The sequence below is a fragment of the Heterocephalus glaber genome, unplaced genomic scaffold, assembly GCF_053883595.1.
Source record: "Heterocephalus glaber isolate CG9 unplaced genomic scaffold, H.glaber_assembly_v1.0 deba00001781, whole genome shotgun sequence".
Taxonomy (NCBI): Eukaryota; Metazoa; Chordata; class Mammalia; order Rodentia; family Bathyergidae; genus Heterocephalus; species Heterocephalus glaber.
The window spans coordinates 1,030,856-1,043,698 of NW_028258467.1; the positions used below are offsets into that span (position 1 = coordinate 1,030,856).

The following is a 12,843-nucleotide window of genomic DNA, read 5'->3' on the forward strand; positions in this document are numbered from 1 at the left end:
CCTCAAAAAGTAGTGCCGCGCGCAACTGTATTTTTTTTTTTTTTTTTTTTTTGGTACGGGGGATCGAACTAGGGACCTTGCGCTTGTGAGGCAGGCGCCGGAACCATTGAGCTAAATCCCGGCTCCTAAAACCATACTTTTGACGTCCTCGGAATGGAGTGCTTTGGCGCTGCCTCGGGCTGGTGTCCCGGGCAAGTGTGCTCGAAGAGGTAGGGAGGGTCCAGAACTGCCTGGGACAGGTGTGCGCGGGAATGTGGGCTAGGGCCTAGGGTGTATATGCAAAGGTGGGCTGAAGCCCAAGAGTGTGTTCAGGAAGGTGTTCGGTGGCGTCTGAAGCTGCTGCCCTCGGACAGTGCCCGGGACAGGTATAGGCTGACTCCTGCAACTTCCTGGAGCTAAAGGTTTGTGCAGAAATAAATGAAATTATCCGACTACCCTTACCCAAAGTTTCCCCGAGTAGAGAGAGGGCAGCGTGATAGTTCTACCTCAAACTGAGCTGTTGAGTTTAGAGCCACTGTGATCCCTCAAAACCCTCCCCCCTCCCTCCTTCCCCCTATGCTCAGCTGTGGGCAGGACACAAGGAAGACAGAAAGGTGACAAAAGAGATGGACCAGAAGATGAGACTCAAAGTTGAGCTGATCCCAAAACTGAAAGGCACCATCGTTATGTCAATCAGTCGGCCTGGGGTCAAGGGAAGAATGCCGAGGACATTGGGCCAGAAGATAGAGAATTTGGCCCTGTGGGAGCCCATGAGGTCTGTCCCAAAATATGATGTGTGAGGCCCAGAAGGGACAGTGCTGGGGAGAATAAGACAGGTGGGAGAGCAGTCAGGGGAGTCCCGGCTCCAAGAGGTCAGTCGAAATTCAGAGAAAGAAGACAGGTCCAAGGGTTTGGGGACAGTGGGGGCGTCCAGACATAAAGAGGCCTTAGTGTTTATGTGGTGCACCCTTGAATGATGTTGTGACAGACAAGGGAGGGGGTGTTCCTCTGTGGGAGGAACCCCTCAGTTGGTGGACTGGCTGAGGGCCTCTCAGCCGCTTTAAGGACCGCCCAGGCTGTAGGGTGTATTTATCTCATTGCAAGAGCACCCACTTGGCCTTTCTTAGACACGTCCACAGAACCACAGTATGACCCCAAACAAGTCCCGTAACTCTGAGGGGGGAATCCCCCACTTTGCTGTGGGACACGGATGGAACAGTCCATTGTTTGCACTGCCTGTTGCCAGTCATTCATTCATTCACTCATACAGCAATCATTCAGAGGGTAAAGACATTCCAACCCTATTCCCAGGGATTCACTAGATTGGCTGGCTTATGACCAGACCAGGGGGCCACCTCAGTCAGCATCCTGACCTTATGGAGGGGCCCAGGGAATGCCTTCCTCAAGGACTACTGCTCCCCACCAGAACCAGAAGGCTCCTTACCAGACCAGATGAGCTCCAGAAAATCGGGGGGGGGGGTCTCAGGTGCCTGCAGTCCCTTTAGTGTCAGCAGTGAGACTACGGGGCCCTGGAACATCTCAGGGGGCACCTCGCCTATGGTTTGCTGCCACAGATGGGAGGGATCACACCGAGGCCAGTCCACCCACTGTGGCCATCTCACTGGGGCCTCCAGCTGTTGTGGTTGAGTGAGTTCGGACGATAGAGATGTGCCACACTCTGTGCCAGATTCAAGCCCATTTATTATAGCCAGCAGCTGCAGGGGGCTAGCACCCAGAAACTTTCCTTGGCCATGGAAGGCAGTTTGATTTCACCTTTTAAATCATGCTTTCAGTTGGGGAGGGCTCAGGGGAGAGCAAACGGAATCTTACAGAAGCAGAATCATGCCAGGTTAGTGGGGAGTTCAAGGAACTTTCACACACACTAGGTGAGCTACAAAACATCCTGCAACTGCAACAAGTTTACTGCCAAGCAGGATGTGGGGGTTTTGGGTGCTTTGTTCATGTGCAGTCACTTTGTTCAAACACAGGTACAAAATGGCATTGAGGCACAAGATGAAGTCGGGTTGGCCATCACACTAGCAGGAGCCCCATTGTGCAGAGGAGGAAACAGGCTCAGACTTGCCCCCAGCTAGTGGGAGGCAGTTTTTCTCACTGGATTATTGCCTGAGTCTGATCGGATCACAGACATCACTGAGGTGTAAGTGCTTCTGAAACCATCAAACACTAAACCCACACTAGCAGTGGCTGTTATTCCTTTATGGGTTCAAAAACCCTGAGTGTGGTTATATGGCCCCACATCTCCCCACAGGGATGATAACGGTTTTGTAGAATAGGACCAGGGCTTTCAAACTCAGTTAAGGGAGCCAGGCACACTGGGAAGAGAGTACTATCTTAATGGGAAAAAAAAGCCTTGATTAATGAAAATGATTCTTAATATAATTTAAAATGATCCATTATGACACAAAGCAAAGAGATTTCTATGTGATTGTGAAATTCTTAATAGCTGACTTTGGAACAATCTATCATGAAACCTTCCAAAGCAGAATATATAGTGGATAGATCATTGGGCAGGGGCTCCAGGCAGACCAACAGCTGCTCTTCTTAAAATAACTTAGGAGAGGAAGGGGGAGAAATTACTGCCATAATCATGTGTTAATAAAATATTCATAAATGTTGTAAGACTGCTGTCCTTACCAAATGCTCCAAGGAGCTGATTATAGTGAAGCACACCCAGGGATCCCAGCAGTGCCTCCAGAATGTAAGGCCAAGGGCCTTACCAAATGCTCCAAGGAGCTGAAGTGGAGCACACCCGGGGATCCCAGCAGTGCCTCCAGAATGTAAGGCCAAGGGCCTTACCAAATGCTCCAAGGAGCTGAAGTGGAGCACACCCGGGGATCCCAGCTGTGCCTCCAGAATGTAAGACCAAGGGCCTTACCAAATGCTCCAAGGAGCTGAAGTGGAGAACACCCGGGGATCCCAGTGGTGCCTCCAGAATGTAAGACCAAGGGCCTTACCAAATGCTCCAAGGAGCTGAAGTGGAGCACACCCGGGGATCCCAGTGGTGCCTCCAGAATGTAAGACCAAGGGCCTTACCAAATGCTCCAAGGAGCTGAAGTGGGGCACACCCGGGGATCCCAGTGGTGCCTCCAGAATGTAAGACCAAGGGCCTTACCAAATGCTCCAAGGAGCTGACTGCAGCAAAGAACACTCGGGAAGGAACACACCAGACAAGTTGGAAAGTGAAACAGACCTTAGTCTGGCCAGACAGCACTCCCAAAGCAAAGTAGCTTAGAGAGGCGATCAGCCCAGAGTCCGAGGCTCTTTTTATAGGGGGTTGCAGGGAAGTTAACAGTCGAAATTTACAGAAGAAGGAACAAAGGTTAGTGGTCTTACATTTGTGTGTTAATTAGCCTGACATGTACTGATAGTCAGCAGATGCTTTGTAGATTGTTCTATAGGTAGTGGTGTCCGGAACAAAGAGTTGGATAATTATGGCTGCTACAGATCTTACCTAGTGTCCTGGAACTAAGAAGCATCTTTGTCTATTTACTCACATTCAATCACAGTTGGGGCTAGGGGAGTTTTATGATTACAGAGTTATGCAGTCCTACATTCCCCACTGATTTTACAACTTAAGTAATCTTATAAACGTAGGCATCCCTTGTATACAACAGCATGACAGTAGTAAGCATATACACACAACTGTAATGACCAGAAAAAGTTGTTTTAACCATTGTAGGTTGGGCAACCGTTTAGTTAGCCATTGGCTCAAATCCCAGCCATCTTCATTATGTACCCTTTGAGCCAAGTCTTCCAATTGTTTTATATGGCAGGACATCCCTTCCAACTGTTTTATCCTCAGACATTTAGTTGTACAATTTTCATACATAGCACATGGGGTATTATTTGACATAATTACCTTGGGTGTATATAATTTGACAGCATTTTTAGGTTTACAACATGGGGCACGTCCCCAATACATGATGGAAATTTACATCAACATTTAGATAGAATTCAGACAAATTAAGCAAGTTTGCCAATTGAATCCATACTTTTTTTTTTTTGATCTAGTCCTCTTGGGGGCAATAATGCCAGTGTCCCAGATAATATTATCATGAAGGCGAAACATCTCCAACCCACTCCAATCTTAGCTTTTGGTCGCCTGATTGGCTGATAATCTTCCATTTGTCCTTTTTGACCGCCCCAGGGGGTCCTGCTTTCAGATGGTTTTGATGTATCCAGGCAGAATGTCCAGCCACCTTCACCGCCAAGGGAGTTGACAGGACAACAGGAACCGGTCCCTTCTAACGAAGTTCCAGGGTCTTGGAATCAAACCTGCGAATAAAAACCAAATCTCCCGGCCTATAGGGTAAAGGTTGTAGAGGTCTTTCATTTGGACTAGTCATTTTCTTTCATAATGTCTCATGTAGCTCTGACTGAAGCTGATGAACTGCTTTTAAGGATTTAAGGAGTTGAAGGTGGGAAAACTTTTCTTTAATTCTACATCTATTAATGGAATGATTGGGGGAGATCACCCATGAACAATCTGGAAGGGGGATACATTGAGGGGAGGCTTGGGAGTGCACCTTGTTCAGAGGAGGGCAAAAGGGAGAAGTTCTACCCAACCTAATTCAGTCTCCAAGCATAATTTAGTCAGAATCTCCTTTAAAGTTCGATTTGTTCTTTCTACCTGTCCTGAACTTTGAGGCCTATAGGCACAGTGTAGGTTCCACTTTATTCCAAGAATATTACTAATTAATTTAGATATCTTAGCCATAAAGGCTGGACCATTGTCAGACCCCAGAGCTAAGGGCAAACCAAAATGGGGAACTATTTCTGTCAGGAGCTTTTTAACTGTTACTTCACCTGTCTCCCTCTTAGTGGGGTATGCTTCTACCCATCCTGAAAATGTATCCACAAAAACTAGCAGGTATTTGTACCCATACATGCCAGACTTCATTTCAGTAAAGTCCAATTCCCAATGTTCTCCTGGAGTTAGTCCTCTGTGTCGGACCCCAGGGGGCCCAGTTACCAGATTTGCATTTACCTTGAGGCAGGTGGGGCATCGTCTCACCATGTTCTGGGCCTTTTGGGCTAATCCCTCAGTGCGGAAATGAGGTTGCAGGTCAGCCATCATCCTTTTCTCACCGAGGTGGGTGGACTCATGTAGTTCTCGCAGCAACATATCTGCTACAGCAGCTGGGAGCACCACCTTTCCATCCTTAGTCATCCACCATCCATGTTTTCCTCGAGTTCAGCATGTTCTGTTCATTTCTGCTACTTCTTTATCTGTGTATTCAGGTTTTTCTGGGAGTACCGGCATGGGAAGCAGAACCATTTGCTTCCCCACTGATTTTTGGGCAGCTTGTTTTGCTGCCTGGTCAGCAGCATTATTACCAATCATCTCGGGGCTAAGCCCCTTCTGGTGCGCGCAGCAATGGATGATGGCAACCTCTCGAGGCAACCAGATTGCTTGTAGCAATGCCAATATCTCAGTCTTATTTTTCAAAGTCAAATCCTGTCCAAAGGTCAATTTGTCAGCCTCTCGGGTTAAAACAGCTGCTGCTACTACTGTCCTCAAACAAGTAGGCCACCCTCAGGCCACTGGGTTGAGCTTTTTTTTTTTTTTGAGAGGTATGCCACAGGCCGCTTCCGTGGCCCAAAAGCTGAGTAATCACTCCCTTAGCTACCCCATTTTTCTCTGCCACATACAGGGTAAAGGGCTTGTTTAAGTCTGGGAATGCCAGGGCTGGTGCTGATGCAAGTGCAGTCTTAAGCAATTGAAATGCCTGCTGGCGAGCCTCAGTCCATTCGAGGGGTGTATTTCCTCCCACAGTGGCCTCATGCAGGGGTTTGGCAATCTCAGCAAAGCCAGGAATCCAAATCCTGCAATAGACAACAGCCCCTAGGAACTCTCGCACCTGTTTCTTTGAGCCTGGCTTCAGAATCTAGAGAATTGTGGATACTCTCGATTCTACCAGCCTTCTCTTTCCCTTTTCAAGAATATAGCCATTCTATCCTCAAAAGGATTTCTGTTGTTAAGCACCTTCATTGCCACACTCATCAACTTTTCCCTGTTTTCTCCCTCAAACCCCTCCATCCGCTGTAATTTCTTCCTAATATCTGGGGCTGAGTGAGTAACAAAACCCAAATTAATCGCCTGTCGATTTGCAGGGGCATCTGGGTCAATTGGAGTATACGTACGGTATGATTCCAACAGACGCTCCAGAAAGGCAGAAGGGGATTCCTCAGGTCCTTGAAGGACCTCGCTTACCTTGCTCAAATTGGTGGGCTTTCGAGCGGCTCCCCTCAAGCCGGCTAGGAGATGCTGACGGTAGTTGTGGAGAGCCTCTCTCCAGCCCGAGGAATTAGCTTGCCACGGGGGATGGGTGGACGGAAGTTGTGCCTCAATAAGGGCCCACTGTTGTTCATCGAGTGGGTCCTCCGTTCCTCCTAACACCGACTTTATGGCTTGCCCTCAGATCCTTTCTCTTTCCTCTGAGGTAAAAAGGGCTTGGAGCAGTTGTTGACAATCATCCCAGGTTGGGTCATGGGTATATAAAACAGATTCTAGGAGGGAGATCAAAGCCTGGGGTTTTTCTGAAAAAGGGGGATTTTGATGTTTCCAATTATACAAATCACTGGTACAGAAAGGGACATAGACATAATGACCCTGTTCTATTTCCCTAAGAGGCAGAAGAGGAACTGAACTAGTCCCTTCAGTGGGAGCCCCGCTGGGACCATAAGTGGCCCCTGTTCATGTGTGGGAGGGAGAGGTTACAGAGTCTGGAGATTTTTCTTCATCAGGAAGAGGAGGGTAGAAAGGGTTTCGAGATCTGGGGCCAGTTCTATCAGAGGAGGAGGATGGCTCCACACAGGGTGGAGGTCTTACAAAGGGGTCTAAGGGATCAGGATCTTGTGAGAGCACTGGCTTGGGAGCCCGGGCTTTGACCTCTCGGGGTTCCCTTGGGGCCATAAACAAAATGCGAGAGTTGTTTGCAAGGAACAATGCTGCAACCAAGCTGGAGGCTCTTGACAAGCCTGAACCCAGATATTTATATATGGAAACTGATCAGGATGGCTAGGGTGCCCGGTTACCCTTTCCCATACCGCCCGGCAGAGGCTCGGCTCAAAGGAGCCCTTGGCTGGCCATCCAACTCCAAAGGCCGGCCATTTCGATTGACACAGGGAGCAAAGTTTTCCGAGAGAAAATTTAACCCCATATTCGTCCTCCTGCTTGGGGGAAAAAGCCAATTTAAAATTAGTGAGGAAACAGTCCAACGGGGTAGTCTTGGAGCAGGATCCTCCCATCTCTGTCCTTGATGGTTTGGAAAGAAATTCAAAATTAAACACACAACAGATAGGAGACTAACGCATAAATGACAAGACGAACAGGTGCCACAACAAAAACAAAACTAAATCTTCCCTTGTTCCTCATCAGGAACCTGGGGTCAGGGGAGGCTTACTGGCCCATCAGCCACCTCACTCCTGACAACAAACGGTTGCAACCAGCCAAAAAACTTACCTCCGGAGGTTTTCTGAGGTCTGTGCCTGAGAGTCTCCTGCTGGATCCTGCCACAGAGTCTCAGCTGAACCGGGGTTCCTTACCCGGGGATCTCGCTGGGGCCTCCAAATGTAAGACCAAGGGCCTTACCAAACACTCCGAGGAGCTGACTATAGTGAAGCACACCCAGGGATCCCAGCGATGCCTCCAGAATGTAAGGCCAAGGGCCTTACCAAATGCTCCAAGGAGCTGAAGTGGAGAACACCCGGGGATCCCAGTGGTGCCTCCAGAATGTAAGACCAAGGGCCTTACCAAATGCTCCAAGGAGCTGAAGTGGAGCACACCCGGGGATCCCAGCGGTGCCTCCAGAATGTAAGGCCAAGGGCCTTACCAAATGCTCCAAGGAGCTGAAGTGGGGCACACCCGGGGATCCCAGTGGTGCCTCCAGAATGTAAGACCAAGGGCCTTACCAAATGCTCCAAGGAGCTGACTGCAGCGAAGAACACTCGGGAAGGAACACACCAGACAAGTTGGAAAGTGAAACAGACCTTAGTCTGGCCAGACAGCACTCCCAAAGCAAAGTAGCTTAGAGAAGCGATCAGCCCAGAGTCCGAGGCTCTTTTTATAGGGGGTTGCAGGGAAGTTAACAGTCGAAATTTACAGAAGAAGGAACAAAGGTTAGTGGTCTTACATTTGTATGTTAATTAGCCTGACATGTACTGTTAGTCAGCAGATGCTTTGTAGATTGTTCTATAGATAGTGGTGTCCGGAACAAAGAGTTGGATAATTATGGCTGCTGCAGATCTTACCTAGTGTCCTGGAACTAAGAAGCATCTTTGTCTATCTACTCACATTCAATCACAGTTGGGGCTAGGGGAGTTTTATGATTACAGAGTTATGCAGTCCTACAATGTGACTTTCCCTTTTATCATTATAGGCTTGTAGGACAAGGACATAGAACAGGGCAAGTCCTGAGCCCACATCAGAGGGGATGCCCCCCAACCTCGTCCCGGGAGAGAAAGGAATTACCCCGCGTTCCTTTCCTTCTCTGGTGACAGACTGCCAGGCCAGGGGGCTCCCATTGTCTCTGCTGTGCGGACTTGCAAAGAGGCTGCAAGGGTGAGCATGGACACTGGAAAGCAGGTCCCAGGCATCCCGCCTGGCTCCCCAACCTCTTCCCAGGCCCACTGAGGGCCTCTCACAAATAAAGTACACATCCCCAGGTTTTCATCTGGAGCCTGCTTCTGGGGAGCCCAGCCGAAATAATCACCTTCCTTGTCTTTATTTCACTCAGTGCTCACATCACTCCCTCCTTGTAACCCACAGGAAGAGGACACAGAAGCTCAGCGAAGTTTGGTTTGAACCCAGATCTGGGAGCCCACACCCTGCAGTTCAGGCACCTAGGCCTTCTGGCCTCAGTATTCCCATCTGTTAAATGGGGTTGCTTCCTTTCACAAATCCCCAAGCTAAAATGTCCAGGCCCCATTGGAATTTCCATGCCTGCCTGCACTGTGCTATATAGCACTATAGCCTCAACTGCCACTAGTGAACACAAACAGCTGATAATTTCAAGTTCAGAAATCTCATCTCTCCCAAGATGGCAAGCTCTCAAGGGGGACAGTATCCTCAACTGCCTCTCCTTTCCCACCTTCTGTCCAGCACAGAACTAGGCACAAAGTCAATGCTGATTCATCTCAGCATGACTGACCCAACATGGGCCAATCAGATGCTTCCACCCTGGTCCTAGTATCTTCAAGGTCCTTTATGAGTTTGGAAGACAAGCTCCTGCCTTTCCTCCCTGCCATGAAAATCAGTAACCCTAGAGTGGAGAAGGTTTGGGGGAATCCCTCTAGTCTGGCCAGTCCACATGCTCAGGATGAAGGGAGTCTCACTTCTGGGCCTGGGGAAAGGGGCTGTGCTGAGATGTATTTTGGGAAAACCCAGAAGGCTCCTTTCTGCTGCCTGTGCAGCTGTTAGGAGCACAGATTCTGGAGCTAGATGGATGAGGTTCTGATCCCAGCCTTGCCACTCCCTTGCTGTGCAACTTTGAACAAGTCATCCAACCTTTCTGTGCCCCAGTTTTCTTTTCTATAAAATATGGTAATGATAACACCCACCTGTTGGCTTTGCTGGGTGGACGTCATGAGTGAATATATATGAAATATATATGAACATGGCCAGGTGTCCAATCAGTGCTAAGTATATGCTGGCTCCTCCTGCTGTGGTTACTATGACTACCATTACATCTTAAGTAGTATGTGATGCTTCTCTATGAGGTCCTTTCTAGATTTAAAGTGCTATAATGACGCAAAAGGGAAAATCTCACTCCAGGCAGGTGTATCTGGAATGTCCTCCAGATTCCGTAGGTTCTGGTAGTTCCTGAACTTCTAAGGCCAAGTGTATCCACTTAGTGAAAACTACAGAATCCATTCTGTCTGACTCCCCATTGTGAGTTCAGTGGTGGGCCACACATTATGTACACATCCTAACTGCCAGAGCTCATGAATATAACTGATTTGGAAAAGGGGTCTTTGCAGGTATAATTCAGTTAAGAATCTCATGATGAGATCCAGGATTACCCAAGTGAGCCCCAAACCCAGCAGTAAGGATGCTTAGAAGAGGTTACAGGTGGTGCAACACAGAGGAAAAGACCACAAGAAGCCAGAAGCAGCGGTGACATGGCCACAGGGCAAATAATGCCCAAAGCCACTCACCAGAAGCCAATGCTTCCTCTACATGCCTGGGCCTGCTCTTGTTTCCTGTGCTTGGGCATTTCTTGCTCACATGTTACAAAGATCCATCACAGAAGTAGGCCATAGCTCACCCCCGCCCCCCCCACCCCACCCCCCCAGCTGGCAACCAAAACAAAACACTCAGATTCAAATTTTCTATGCCAAGGATCAGAGGTTATTTTGTATTAATTTAAACTAAATTGTTGCATAGTTCAGATTTAATGGGCACCTCCAGATTAGGTGCTAAAGTTTGCATGTTGGAGGCCCCACAAAGGCCCATGTGCTAAAGGCCACCCCCAGAGTGGTGCCCCTGGGAAGGGCTGGAACCTTTAAGAGGTGTGGCCTAGTGAGGGGTACTTTGGTCACAGAGGCAAACCCCGGAACCGGAACCAGACCTGGAGTGTGCTGCCACTTCCTGTTTCTCTTCCACTTTGACTTGTTTCCATGAGGCAAGTGGTTTTGCTCTGCCACATACACTCACCATGATGTGCCACTTGCCAAAGGCATAAAGCAGTGAGGACAACATGGGGTAATCAACCCTGGACTGGAACCTTGTAAACTATGAACTGATGTATGTCATTTCTCTTTATAACACGATCATCTTACACATTTGCTATATTAGAAGAAAGCTAATGTGTTAACCAATACACATTTCTAAAGATACTCAGAAAAGGAATTGAGGAGGGAACCAAACTGATACACTACCAAAGCAAAATAAAAAACACGAAACAATAATGGAAGAAATGAGGAAAAACAATAAAGACATAAAACGTGAGAGACAAAGGTCAGTGTAAATAAATATCAATGGAATAAAATTTCCAATTCAAAGGCTGAGACTGGCGAAGAGTAACATGATCTGACTCTATACTGACAGCAAGGCATGCCGTTTAGAGCCTAAAACACAAATAGGTTGCAAGTGAAAGGACGGAAGGCATACTCCACACAACCAGTACCCAGAGATAGATGGCAAGAACTTTAAGCCAAAAACTGCTACAAGAGACAAAAAAGGATATCATATTTAAAAGGGGGGCTATCTGCCAGGCATGGTAGTACACACCTGCAACCCCAGCCACTTTAGGGGGTGAAGGCAGGAGGACCCTAAGTTATAATAATAGAATACAGCACTTACCTGGCAGTCCAAAGGCCGTGACTTCAGTCCCAATACCACAGATAAAGTGCATGTGTGTAGGGAGAACTCATCAAGAGATATAACAATCATAAGCAAATCTGCATCCAACCATAGAGCTTCTAATTACATGAAGAAAAACTTGACATTATTGAAGAAGACACAATTAAACAATTATAATAGGAGAACTCTATACTGAAAATTCAGAATGAATATTTTAACCAGAAAGAAGAGCAATAAGAAAATAAAGAACTGGAATAAAACTCTAAAGCAATTAGACCTCAGAGATATCTAATGTGCACCACTCAGGAGCCAAAAAATATGGATTTTCCTCAATTTTATATAAAACATTCTCTCAGTCAGACCCACAGGTTAGGCTCAGGCTCAGAAAATTGTGAAAGCCAGAAGTCATATAAAGTAACTTCTCCTCCTCCTGCTCCTCCTCCTCTAACAGACATGCCTGCCTCTCTTCCTCCTCCTCCTCCTCCACCTTCTACTCCTCCTCTACCAGACATCGCTGGCTCTCCTCCTCCTCTTGCTCCTCCTCCTCCTCCTGATCCTCCTCCTCCTCTACCAGACATGCCTGCCTCTCTTCCTCCTCCTCCTCCTTCTACTCCTCCTCCACCAGACATCCCTGCCTCTCTTGTCCTCCTCCTCCTCCTCCTCCTCCTCCTCCTCTTCCTCCTCTAACAGACATTGCTGGCCCTCCTCCTCCTCCTCTTCCTCTACCAGACATTGCTAGCCTTCCTGCTCCTCCTCCTCCTTCTCCTCCTTCTCCTCCTCCTCCTTCTCTATGAGACATCACTGGCTCTTCTCCTCTTCCTCCTCCTCTTCCTCTTCCTCATCTACCAGACATTCCTGCCCCTCCTCCTCCACCTTCTACTCCTCCTCCACCAGACATCCCTGCCTCTCTTGTCCTCCTCCTGCTCCTCCTCCTCTGCCAGACTGATGGCCCTTCTCCTCCTCCTCCTCTTCCTCCTCTACCAGACATCGCTGGCCCTCCTCCTCCTCCTCCTCTTCCTCTTCCTCCTCTACCAGACATTCCTGCCCCTCCTCCTCCACCAGACATCCCTGCCTCTCTTGTCCTCCTCCTGCTCCTCCTCCTCTGCCAGACTGATGGCCCTTCTCCTCCTCCTCTTCCTCCTCTACCAGACATCGCTGGCCCTCCTCCTCCTCCTCCTCCTCCTGCTCATCCTCCTCTACCAGACATTGCTGGCTTTCCTCCTCCTCCTCCTCTACCAGACATCGCTGGCCCTCCTCCTCCTCCTCCTCCTCCTCCTCCTCTACCAGACATTGGTGGCCTTCCTCCTCCTCCTCCACCAGACATTGGTGGCCTTCCTCCTCCTCCTCCTCCTCCTCCTCCTCCTCCTCCTCCACCAGACATCGCTGGCCCTCCTCCTCCTCCTCCTCCACCAGACATCGCTGGCCCTTCTCCTCCTCCTCCTCCTCTACCAGACATCACTGGCCTTCCTATTCCTCCTCCTCCTCCACCAGATATTCCTGGCCCTCCTCCTCCTCCTCCTCCTCCTCCTCCTCCTCCT

The 12,843-nt window shown here is 48.7% G+C and overlaps 1 long non-coding RNA gene across 1 annotated transcript; it reads right to left on the minus strand.

Moving 5' to 3' along the window:
* Positions 1-1,660: 1,660 nt before the first annotated feature.
* On the minus strand, positions 1,661-12,824 carry LOC147820923 (uncharacterized). The gene is made up of 2 exons (XR_015447956.1): positions 6,215-12,824; positions 1,661-5,826 (listed from the first exon to the last, which is right to left on the minus strand). It is a non-coding gene; the product is annotated as an uncharacterized LOC147820923 (long non-coding RNA).
* Between the last annotated feature and the right edge of the window lie 19 nt (positions 12,825-12,843).